Consider the following 12,261-nt stretch of genomic DNA (forward strand, 5'->3'; position numbering starts at 1 on the left):
ATAGTCAAACTTAGAAGATAAAAGTGTTAATAAGAGATATATGATGTTATAGGGAGATTGTAGCTCGGCGGATCGAGCACGAGTGATTTTGGGATTTGCTAGCTTTCGATATTCACGAGGTGAGTCTTCTCACTATACTGTACCCGGAAGGGTTTGACTGTATGACCGGAAGGTCAGATGTGATATGTGATATATGTGCTATATGTGGTAAGTTATTTGTTATATGTGCTATGTATGTTATGGGCCGGAAGGCGATTATGTTATGGGCCGGAAGGCATTATGTTATGGGCCGGAAGGCGATTATGTTATGGGCCGGAAGGCGTTGTGTTATGGACCGGAAGGTCGGCGTGGGTAGGACCGGAAGGTTTACCCAGCAAGGACGGAAGTCCCCTGAGACACATGGACCGGAAGGTCAGGGCCTGGAAAGGCGTATGTGCGTAAGTTGTATATTGGGGAACTCACTAAGCATTTATGCTTACAGTTGTTATGTATGTGTTTCAGGTACTAGCGAGGACCGTGGGAAGGCGCCGGCGTGATCTGTACACACTGATTGATGTTTTGAGATCTTGGGAATTCTAGGAATTGTATTTTGACATAACACTTGGAATAATTATGCCTTGTTTGAATGAAAATACTTTATTTTTGAAATGAAAAATTTGTTTGAAAATTTGCGTTGTTACAATATAAATCGAAATCAACATATAACTAGGGTTTAGAATTTTACCTCACTTGTTATGTAGCAATAACAAGAAACCTTGTAGATCCTTGACTCTTGAAAACATAGTGTCTCAAATGTTGCATCTCTAACGGCTTACAAACACCATTAGCAAGAGGATGAGATGATAGATGAGGGAATACTTTAGAATTTCAGCTAGGGTTTTCCAAAAGCAAGCATTCGCCGAAAATCATAGGTGGTAGGGTCTTTATATAGCTGTGGGCTGCAAGGGTTTTTTTGGAGGAAACCCTAATTTCCTACTTCAGGATTAAACAACCCATGGACTCCTCATTAGAAGGCCTTGGAAGAAACTTATATGGCATCCTTATAGTTTTCATCCACTCCCATCTAAGGAGTCCAATAGCTCAGTTTCACAACTATCAATGATTTGCAAAACAACCCCTGTTCCTTTAATCAGTTCCTTTAATCCCAAAATTATTTCAAAATTAATTTATGATTAAATACTAATTAAATAACATGATTTCTAATTAATATATTATTTTCATAATACATTAATAAATTAATTTATTAGTCCAAATAATAAATTCAAACTCTCTCTGTAAAAGTCATCTTGTCAAGTTGCTAGAGTGAACGCAACCCAAATGGATCATGCTACTATCAAATCAAGTACATACCAATTATTGTTATGGGCTTAGACACTTAATCCAACAATATCCCACTTTGATAAGTCTAATAACTATGGTTGCAAGTATGAACTTAAAATTTGAACACCAATCGTAGCTTTCAAAAGCCGCTGTCGAACTCTGACCTAGCCAGTTACGTTTCCTTTAGATAAGTGATCAAATATTCCTCTATTCTACAAGATATCGTATGGACATGAAACATGGATTATAGTCAATCTCTCTGATACGTGGTGCTTTTATAAGTATTCATCTAGACTTCTCAAGCTTATACACCTTCATTAGACTGCATATGTGTGTGCTTAAACCCTTTCAGAACTCATACCGATAAGTCATGAATGTTCAAACAATTACTTTCCATTTCTCACAATTTGAACTATGGAAAGGGATGCCGTAATCATTCACGAATTTGAGAATGCAATTATCACACCTGCTAACCATGATATCAATCAGACTTAGAATCTACTAGCGAAAGTGTTTCCTCCTAATCATTTTCGTGAATTAGAGCGAAAACCTTTGCCACCTAGATTTTAGGGTGTATATTTTCCTATCCATGTGAATTTATCAATTCCAGCCTACAATCATGAGGCAAGGTTGAGGACAAACCAAAGTCAAATTTTGTTTTTCTTTTCATGGACTGAACTTTGCTTATTCTTAATTTCTTGACATCTGGTAGCACAAGGGCCTACCATGTCTTCCATGTTGTTTAAGCAACTCACTTCCATTGACTAATTTACTATCATTGACCAACGTGTCTACCTTTTGCAATCAAATGTGAACCATAGAACTCACATGCATTGTCAACTCTACTGGAAGGTGCATAGAAACAAGAATGTGTCAATTGAACACGATAGGTTATCAACCTCAGGTCGCGTGCTAGTGATAACTAAGAGGTTTATTCTTGATTGAATCTTGAAACTCTTCAAGACCAATTAGACTCCCACTGACATCTTTACATATATGTTTGACTCTCAAGGAGCAATCTTTGACAAGAAAAAATAAATATTCAAAAGTTAGTGTGGATTGTCGACAAGAAAACACTTCATGTAATTTGGTCTTAGTTTTTCCTTTGTCTAAACCAAAACAACATAACTATCAATTACAAATGTGCTAGAGTAAGAAAACATTTCCACTCCACATTTCATGAGGTGTTATAAACCTACTTAGTTTGAAATAAGTTTCTTGATACGATTTGGAGTTACTAGAGTATGACTCAAAAACTTTACTTGATACGAAGTATGACTCATCTCTAGATTAAAATATCTCAACAATATCCGAAGAGTCCATATGTTTCTATTAACAATTGAAGGGACATTGGATGCATAGTTTCTATTAACATATGATGGGTTTTGATCATAACTACAACCTATGTGTTTTTGCAACCCTAATTGCTTTGGATCTAAGTTTTTCACTCGTTGAACATGTAAATTAAATACAAAAGCAAAAGCCTAGATCTAGCATATATAAATCGAAATCTACATATAAGTAGGGTTTAGAAGTTTACCTTACTTATTATGTAGCAATAACAATAAACCTTGTAGATCCTTGAGTCTTGAAAGCTTAGTGCCTCAAATGTTGCACCTCTAATGGCTTACAAACACCACTAGCAAGGGGATGAGAGGAGAGATGAGGGAATAATTTAGAATTTCGGCTAGGGCTTTCCAAAATCAAGCATTCGCCAAAAATCATAGGTAGTGGGGTCTTTATATAGTTGTGGGTTGCTAGGGTTTCTGGAGGAAACCCTAATTTCCTGGTTAAGGCTTAAGCAGCCCATGGACTCCTCATTAGAAGGCCTTGGATGAAACCTATAGGGTCTCCCTATAGTTTTCGTCCACTCCCATCTAAGGAGTCCAATAGCTCATTTTTATAACTCTCAATGATTTGCAAAACATCCCCTATTCTTTTAACCAGTTCCTTTAATCCCAAAATTAATTCCAAATTCATTTCTGATTAAATACTAATTAAATAACATGATTTTTAATTAATATATTATTTTCATAATACATTAATAAATCAATTTATTATTCCAAATAATAAGTTCAACCTCTCTCTCTCTCTCTCTCTCTCTCTCCAAAAGTCATCCAGTCAAGTTGCTAAAGTGAAGGCAACCCAAAATGACCATGCTACTATCAAATCAAGTACATATCAATTATAGTTATGGGCTTAGACACTTAATCCACCAAATTATTTATAAAAAATATTTTATATGGTTAATTATGACTAGTTTTTACTTGGTTAACTTTTTTTTTTGGTAGACAAAGTTTGATTTGGATCAGATGTACTGGGATCCAGAAGCTCATTTGTTGACAACGAGTTTCCACGCAGCTTTGTTAGAAGGTTACAGAGAGCATAAAGCTGATGCAAAAGAATATTTTATGGAAGTCGAAGGGTATCAGGATATCCCGAGAGCATTAGCCAACCCTCCAGATGGCATGGATGTTGATAATTGGAAGAAAACAATTGAGTATTTCCAAACGGACGAACACATAATTGTTTCAGCAAGGAACAAAAAAGCCCGTCAAATGCAAATGACCCATGAATCGTGGGGGGTCGATCTCGTATAGCAGTAGTTGCTATAAGAAGCTAACATAGGATACATGTAATTATTTATTTAAAATATAATATGGTTTTTAATGTTAAACAGAACCTAAAGATAGTGGAAACATTTCGCAAAGCTCATACCGATAGGAATGGTCTATTTGTTACTGTCGAGGCGGAACAACAATACGTAAGTATTTAATTATAATTTTATCATATAATTAAGTGTTTATTTATACTTAATTGTTAATCACTTTTGGGAAATACATAATCGGTTAGTTGAAGAGCTCTTAAAATAAACACGAGGGCCAGAAGGTGAAAGAGAGTGAACACCCGCTCAAGAAAGAGCTGCTTTCGAAAAAGTATTAGGAGAACGACGTGACCATATCAAAGGCATCGACCGAAAACCTTCTGTTATCCATCGATTTTACAACCATCGCAACCACCATCAGAGCCATCATAGGTAAAACAATATTATTTAATTTTAATAAATGCATGTTGATTTGGTAATTATTGTTTGTGGTGATTATTTTCTAAAAGCTTTGGTAATTGGTATCAATAAATGCATGTTGATTTGCTAATTGTGCTTTTGTCCCGATTGCAAGAAATAGCAATGTACTTTGGTTTTTTGTCTGTAGTTTAAAAATAACAATGTAGTTTGGCATCATAAAATGCATGTTGATTTGGTAATTTTGGTTTGTGGTGATTATTTTCTAAGCTTTGTTAATTGTGCTTTTGTCCCTAGTGCAAGAAATAACAATGTACTTTGGTTTTTTGTCTCTACCTTAAAAATAACAATGCACTTCAGCATCATAAAATGCATGTTGATTTAATAATTTTGGTTTGTGGTGATTATTTGCTAAAAGCTTTGTTAATTGGGGGTTTGTCCCAAGTACAAGAAATAACAATGTACTTTGGTTTTTGTCTCTAGTTTAAAAATAGCAACATAAGTTGGCATCATAAAATGCATGTTGATTATGTAATTTTGGTTTGTGGTGATTATTTGCTAAAAGCTTTGTTAATTTAGTTTTTGTCCCAAGTGCAAGAAATAGGAATGTACTTTGGTTTTTTGTCTCTAGTTTAAAAATAACAATTTACTTTGGCATCATAAAATTCATGTTGATTTGGTAATTTTGGTTTGTGGTGCTTATTTGCTAAAAGCTTTGTTAATTGGGCTTTTGTCCTAAAGGAAAAAATAGTAATGTACTTTGGTTTTATATCTCTAGTTAAAAAATAGCAATGTACTTTGGCATCATAAAATGCATGTTGATTTGGTAATTGTGTTGTTGTCCCTAGTTGAAGAAATAGCAATGTACTTTTGGTATATTTTGTATTTAAGTGGAAGAAATAGGAATGTACTTTAGTAGTTTTTGCTTATGTTTGATAATTTAACTTATAAATTTATATATGTGGTTATTTATTATGTAGTTGGAAAATCTTTGCGCAATGCTTAACGACCCGGCATGTAGGGAGCAGCTTTATGCGTTTTTTCAATTGGGGAATAATCAAAGACGAAACGATGAGACAGAGATGGTGGTTTGTCGGATAATTAATTTGTGTGTTGTATGTTAGACTTGTCGTCACACTTTGCTACTTGTTAGAATTGTAAAACTTTGGTTGTTTATTTTGGTGTGAAATTTATTATAACAATATTTGGTATCTAATCAGATGTTACGTATATATATATTTTTTGTATTTCTTGTCGTGTTGTATCAATTTTTTTATACCAAAAACCGTTGATTAGAAAAGAAGGGAAAAAATGAAAAATGTTATTACCAGTGACATGGGCATTAGCGGCGACGCAAAGTATTACCGGCGATATGGGCATTAGCGGTGACAAATCTATTTACAGACGACATTTTCATCAACATCGACAGAGCAGTAGCGGCGACTTATTACCTGCGACATGTCACCGCTATTACCATTACCAATGACTTCGCTAACATGTACCGGCGACTTTTCTCGCCGCTAATCGACTTTTTCTTGTAGTGCCATTTGCGATTTGAAAAAGCCATCTGCGAATGTACAATTCACTAAAGCACATCCATGCTTCAGCGACTTGTATGCTCGCAATTGGACTAGTCCATCTGCTATTTTACATTCCATCTGCGATTTCACCTTTTTCATAGGTATAAAACGTATTTTTTTTTTGTTTTATTTTTCACACTTTTCGTTGGAGAACTCTCTTTACTATGGATGATTTAACAAAACAAATATTCATTCATTCTATTAGAAAGATTTTAAAGAAATTTTCCAAAGAAATAAGAACAAAAGTGATAGTTTTTTGCAGGATTCTATACATAATATGGTTTTTTCATCTGTGATTTCAGTCACTTGTACCCCTAGTAATACCAGAAAAAAAACATCATTTGTGAATGTGCAAATCGCTAAAGCACGAATACGCTTTAGTGACTTGTACATTCGCCGATGGCTTGGTGAAATCGCAGATGAGCTTAATCTGTATGCGATTTTGATAGCTATTTTTGTAATTTGGGTTTTTTTGGTTTTTTTTTTGCTATTTCTACAAAATAATTAACAGTTTTGACTATATTTGTAGATTTCTCTTATAATAATTTTATTTTTTCAAAGTTGATATTCAACATTATAAGAAATTTTTAAGGGTAAATTACACGAATGTTCCCTGTGGTTTTGGGTAGTCTGCGTGCTTTGTCCCTATAAAGATTTTTTAACTCGGACCATCCTTATAATTTGTTTTTGTGTTGAGACTGGTCCCTTGAAGACATGAAATGAAATTTATATCCTTTTTTATTTTATTATTTATTATTATCTTATTAGAAAAAGGATTTTAAATAAAAAAATATGTGGGCCAATCCATTATTCTTTCTCTCTAGTTGATGTATAGATCCCTCCTCCTCCTCCTATTCTTATTCTCTTCAATCACTGATATCCTCTCCCGCCGCCCCCACCCACCCTTCCACCCCTCCCTTTTAACAAACAGTTGCATCTCCCTCTCCGTCGATTACAACTCATAAGCATAAATAGAACTCTATGTCAATTCAATCGAAGCCATCACTCAAAAACAAAGTTCTCTTATCTTTATAGTCAATGTATAGACCTTCTTCTTCTTCCCCTCTTCAATCATCGGAGCTCCATCACCAAACAACCTATGAAAACTTGTCACCACCTTCATATCTGTAGCTTCAAACACAAGATCTTTCACACATAGAATAAACGTAGATGAAACCATAAAATCCCTATACTTTTGAAGGTTTTAGAAGTAACTTCGCTTGAATCACTATTTATAGCGAACGATGAAACCCACCATGACTAAATTTAGGCCCTTTATCTTCCTTTGTTGTTAACACATCATCATGGGACAATATCACATCTAGAGTTTCGTCCACAAATTTGACTAAACAATTGACGATTTCTAGAAAATGTACAACAATTTCAATTTAAATTTGTTAAAATTACTTCGTTTAAACATGTTAAACAAACCTAACAATCCCATACCGGTTAAAACAAACCTAACAATACCCTACCTATTAAAACAAACCTAACGATCTCCCACCCATTGAACAAACCCTCAAAAAGTTCTAAATCGATGCAGGGGAAACCGAGACAGAAATTCGAAACTGATAAAAAAGAAACGGAAAGAGAGGCGATGGGTCTGAAAATCATTGGAGATCGACACTGTAAAAATCAACATTGAAAGATTATACATCAAATTCTCATTGAATCTGTTCAAGAAGGGGTGATTCCTATTTAGATATGACAAGTGTTATAATTGTAAGGAGAAGGGGTACATCAAGTGAAATTGTCCATATTTGAAGAATAGGAAGTCCAAGAGTGAATCTAATTGCAATAACACTATTGCTGTGGTTTAGGAATGTTTTGATGAAAGGGACGATGTCGATGTACTGACTATATGTACATTAAGTTCTGCTGATGCTTGGATCTTGGATTCTGGAGCATCTTATAACATGAAGTATAATCGTGACTGGTTTGACTCCTTCAATGAGTGAGATGGCACAGTAATATTGATGATGACTGGGTGATCAGTATCAAAGGTAGTGGCACGGTGCAGATCAAGATGCACAATGACATGGTCATGAAGTTAGATTGTTGGTACGTTCCAGAACTTTGGAAGTGTCTAGTATCTCTTGGAACATTGGCTAAAAATGGGACGAGGTACGCTGGTGATGATTATGATGAAAGGGAAGATGAATTATGGAGGGATCTATATCCTCGAAGGAATACGGTTATGGGAATGGTTTCTATATCCCAATCCTTGAATCAAGGTGATGACAAGACAGAGTTGTGGCATCAGAGGTTGGGGCACATGAGTGAGAAGGTTATGGATGTTCTAAGAAACAGAGGACTGCTTGGTGGAGAAGCTACTGGTAAAGATAAATTTTTGTGAAGCTTGTGTTAATGGAAAGCATCGCAAAGTGATGTTTGGTACCGGTCAACACACAAGCAAGGTATGTTCACTTAGATCTGCGGGGCCCTACACCAGTGAAGTCTCAAGGAGGATGCTTATACTTTGTCATGTTCATTGATGATTATTCGAGGAAGGTTTGGTTGTACTTTCTGAAGAACAAACATGAGGTGTTTGTGAAGTTGAAGGATTGGAAGACCATGGCTGAGAAAAGGACTAGAAAACAAGTGAAGACTCTAAGGACTGACAATGGGTTGGATTTCTGCAATACTCCATTTGATAATTTCTACAAGGAAAAAGGTATAGTGAGGCACCACACTATACGAAAATCACCACAACAAAATGGTTTGGCATAATAGATGAACCAAATGTTCATCCAATGTTCAAGGTTCATGCAAATATTTGCTAACTTATCCAAGCAATTATGGGCAGAAGCAGTTAACAATACTTGCTATCTAGTGAACAGATCACCATCAACTACAATAGACTTGAAGACTCCTCAAGAGGTATAGTCTGGGAAACCCTCTGACTATTCTGCTTTATGTATATTTGGATGTCCTGCATATGCTCATGTGAATGATGGTAAACTTGAGCCAAGGGCAATGAAGTGCATATATCTAGGATATGCGACATCAGTAAAAGGTTATCAACTTTGGTGCATAGAAGAAGGAAGAAATCCTAAATTTATCATGAGTAGAGATGTGACATTTGATGAATCTGCCATAGATAACCAGGGATGAGGTGATATAAGTCAATCTGGGAACAAAGATGTAACACCTTGTCCTGAATCATTCCCATTTGGGTGTGGGTGATGTAATTTAGATGATTTGGGTGTTTGGTTTTTGTTTTAGAGCCAATGCGTATTTTGGTAAAGTGTTAGTTCAAGATTTTTTGGAAATTGAATTTCTATTCGGGACGTTTTAAGGATATTATAAGATTATTAAAGGGTACAACTTCTCGTTACCTTTTCATGGATATAAGGATCGCCAAAATCGGATTTGTAATGAAAATATATGGCCTTCGGAAGAATTTAGGATTTTTGGAAAACCCTAGTACGCAGGGCGTACATGGGTAGTACGTTGGGCGTAATGGTGCGAGGGCCATTACATGAGGTGTGCATTGGAGTACGCGGGGCATATAAGGAATTTAAGAAACCCTAATTTAAAAGTATTGCACCCTATTTAAAGACCTTAAGTCTCTAGGGATAGCCTTTTTACCAGCCTCCATGCCTCCTAAACCCTAGAAATAGACCCTTAGCCTTCATATTGGTGTTCTTGAGCTTTTCAGAAGGATTTGGTGGTAATTTTTTGCCTTTGTGAAGGAAGTGAAGAAGATTGAGGGTGCTTTTCTTAGTGAGGAGTTCATAGATCCAGAATCATCTCACTTTTTCCAAGAATTTAGGGGTATCAAGTTCACACCTTGCCTTGTAGATGTTTAGATCTCTTTATGGCCTGTTTTGTTATGTTTTTGGTTCCTTTTTGGGTCGGTTGTGGAGTTAAGACTTTTGAAGGACTTATTGTTTTGGATTTGAGTTTATTGGGAGTTCTTTATGCATAAAGGTGCCAATTTTATGGGTTATTGGGTCTCATGCATGCATTAAGTCACATATTAAGTCCCTTTAATGCTTAAGAGCTTATTTTTTCCATGCATGAACGTAAAGTTAGTAACTTTATGTGATTAATCGGTCAAAGGAATTCAGATCTAGGTTGTGGTGTAAATTCTTTGTGGAATAAGAGCTTAAAATGTAAGTTGGATGTATGTGAGGGTACCTTGAGTGTACAAGTAAGTACGCTTAGCGTACAAGTGCTATGGCGAGTACGTTGCGCGTACGAGCTGAGTACGCCTCGTGTACTCAGCACGTTGGGCCTCAGATTGGTGGATCTTCGGTTTGTTCCATTTTTGGACTTAGGTTGTCTGGGCCTTGTTAGGCAAGAAAAATTCAAGTGTTTTTGGACAAGGAATGTTTTGTACATTGGTTTAAGGTCCATGAAAGGGTTTGGGCCCATTTTGGAAAATTGGGCCATATTTGGGCCCTGGGTATTTAATGGGAGTTTTGGCTTTTCGATTGTTGGGTTGGGACTTGTATTTGGGCCAAGTTATGAAGAGGTGAAAAAGGTCTTTTACCCTAGTTTGGACACTCAGTGTGGGTTGGTTCCGATTATTGATGGATGATTACACAGGGATTTTTGTGGGCCAACAGCCAAAGATTCTTTCTGTGAGATTCGGTAGTGCGAGGTGAGTTTGCATGACTGTTCTTGCAAGTCAAAGGCACCAAGACTGGCCCATTGGGTTAGATATTCAGTTATGTAATAGTATGCTATCATGTTGTAATGATCTGTTAGATCGGTATCCTGATATATAGGATGAAGCTATGCTTAGTGATCTATAGATCTACATGTCTGCCTATAGACTGTTTATATGTATCTCTGTTATTATAGGAACATATTGTTGGTGGTTGAGGTTTTACTTCTATGCGTATGAGCCAACGAAGCTGGGGTATTCCAACCCGATGGTTGATTGGGCCCGAGGGTATTCCCTCCAGAGGTTGACTGGACCCGTTGTATATTGACATTCCAACCCGATGGTTGATTGGGCTTGGGGTATTCCAACCTGATGGGGTATTGGACCCAATATGATAGTATGCTTTGTAGTGAGACCGAACTACTTTGTGTCTCAGTCAATAGGCCTGGGATATTCCAACCCGATGGTTGATTAGACCCGATATGTTAGTATGGTATGTGTTGAGACTAGAATACTTTGTGCTTCATATCAATAGGCTTGGGGTATTCCAACCCGATAGCTAATTAGACCCGACATGTTTGGTATTTCAACCCGATGGTTGATTAGACCTGACATGTTTTGTATTCCAACATGATGGTTGATAGGACCCGACATGTTTGTTATTGCAACCCGATGGTTGATTGGGCCAAACGATGCAAGGGTATTCCATCCCGATGATGAGTGGGCCCATCACAGACATGCTTCATATTCCAGCCCGAGGATGAGTAGGCCATGCATGAGTGTTTCAGCATGGTGGTTGTTGTTATCGGTTGTGTGGTGGTATTTTGGGGGAACTCACTAAACTTCTTTCTTACAGTTTGGTTTATGGTTTGAAGTACCTCGAAGGACCGTGGTAATGCGAAGGCGTGACCATACACATCCTTGATTTTATGACTAAATGGATCATGGGAGACTCTGATTTTAAATAATGTCTTGGAAATACTGATTTTGTAAACACTTTTATTAGTAAATGTGTTGTTTTGAAAGTTTTAAATTTGTTGAAATTTTTGGGATGTTACAAGTTTGTATCAAATCCTTGGTTTGAGTGAATTCGAGTAACACTTGTGTGAATCCAATCTCATACTAAGGAAATAAAATGGTTTTAAAAATGATTTAAAAAACTGTTTACAAAATAATCAAGAAAGGATGCGATGTGTACGATCATTCGGAGCCAGTAATTTACCCCAAGTTACCATACTTCTATTTGAGACTATGATATGTAAGAACTGCATGCTAGTGATAAGCTAAGGATCTTCATGAATTAAACGATAGAATTTCCTGATTATATGATGCCTAATAGCCTAGGGTCTTCCTTATATGAAATTAACATCATTACTATAGTTGCTTAGTGTGTGCATCATAGTTGTACATAAAAAAGATTAAATAGCCTAGGATTGCTTGATTTAGCATTATTTCCTGTTCTTGTCTGATTAAGGAATTATAGTAGCGTCAAGTATTTTACTGTCTATGGGATACAGCCTTATTTATGATTAGCATGGACGAGTGGCTGCAGGGTTGGTGGAAGTTTCATGAGAGGGTGCAGTTCATTATGCGCCAATGTGAGGAATGAATAACCACTTGGGAGAGAGTGAGGGCAAGGCGAATGTGCACCCGAGATGTTAGGAGATTGATATCAAGAGTTTCATATGAGGATCTTTCTGATTTTATTGTGGTTTAGTGTCGGT

Source organism: Lactuca sativa, chromosome 4, assembly GCF_002870075.4.
Source record: "Lactuca sativa cultivar Salinas chromosome 4, Lsat_Salinas_v11, whole genome shotgun sequence".
Taxonomy (NCBI): Eukaryota; Viridiplantae; Streptophyta; class Magnoliopsida; order Asterales; family Asteraceae; genus Lactuca; species Lactuca sativa.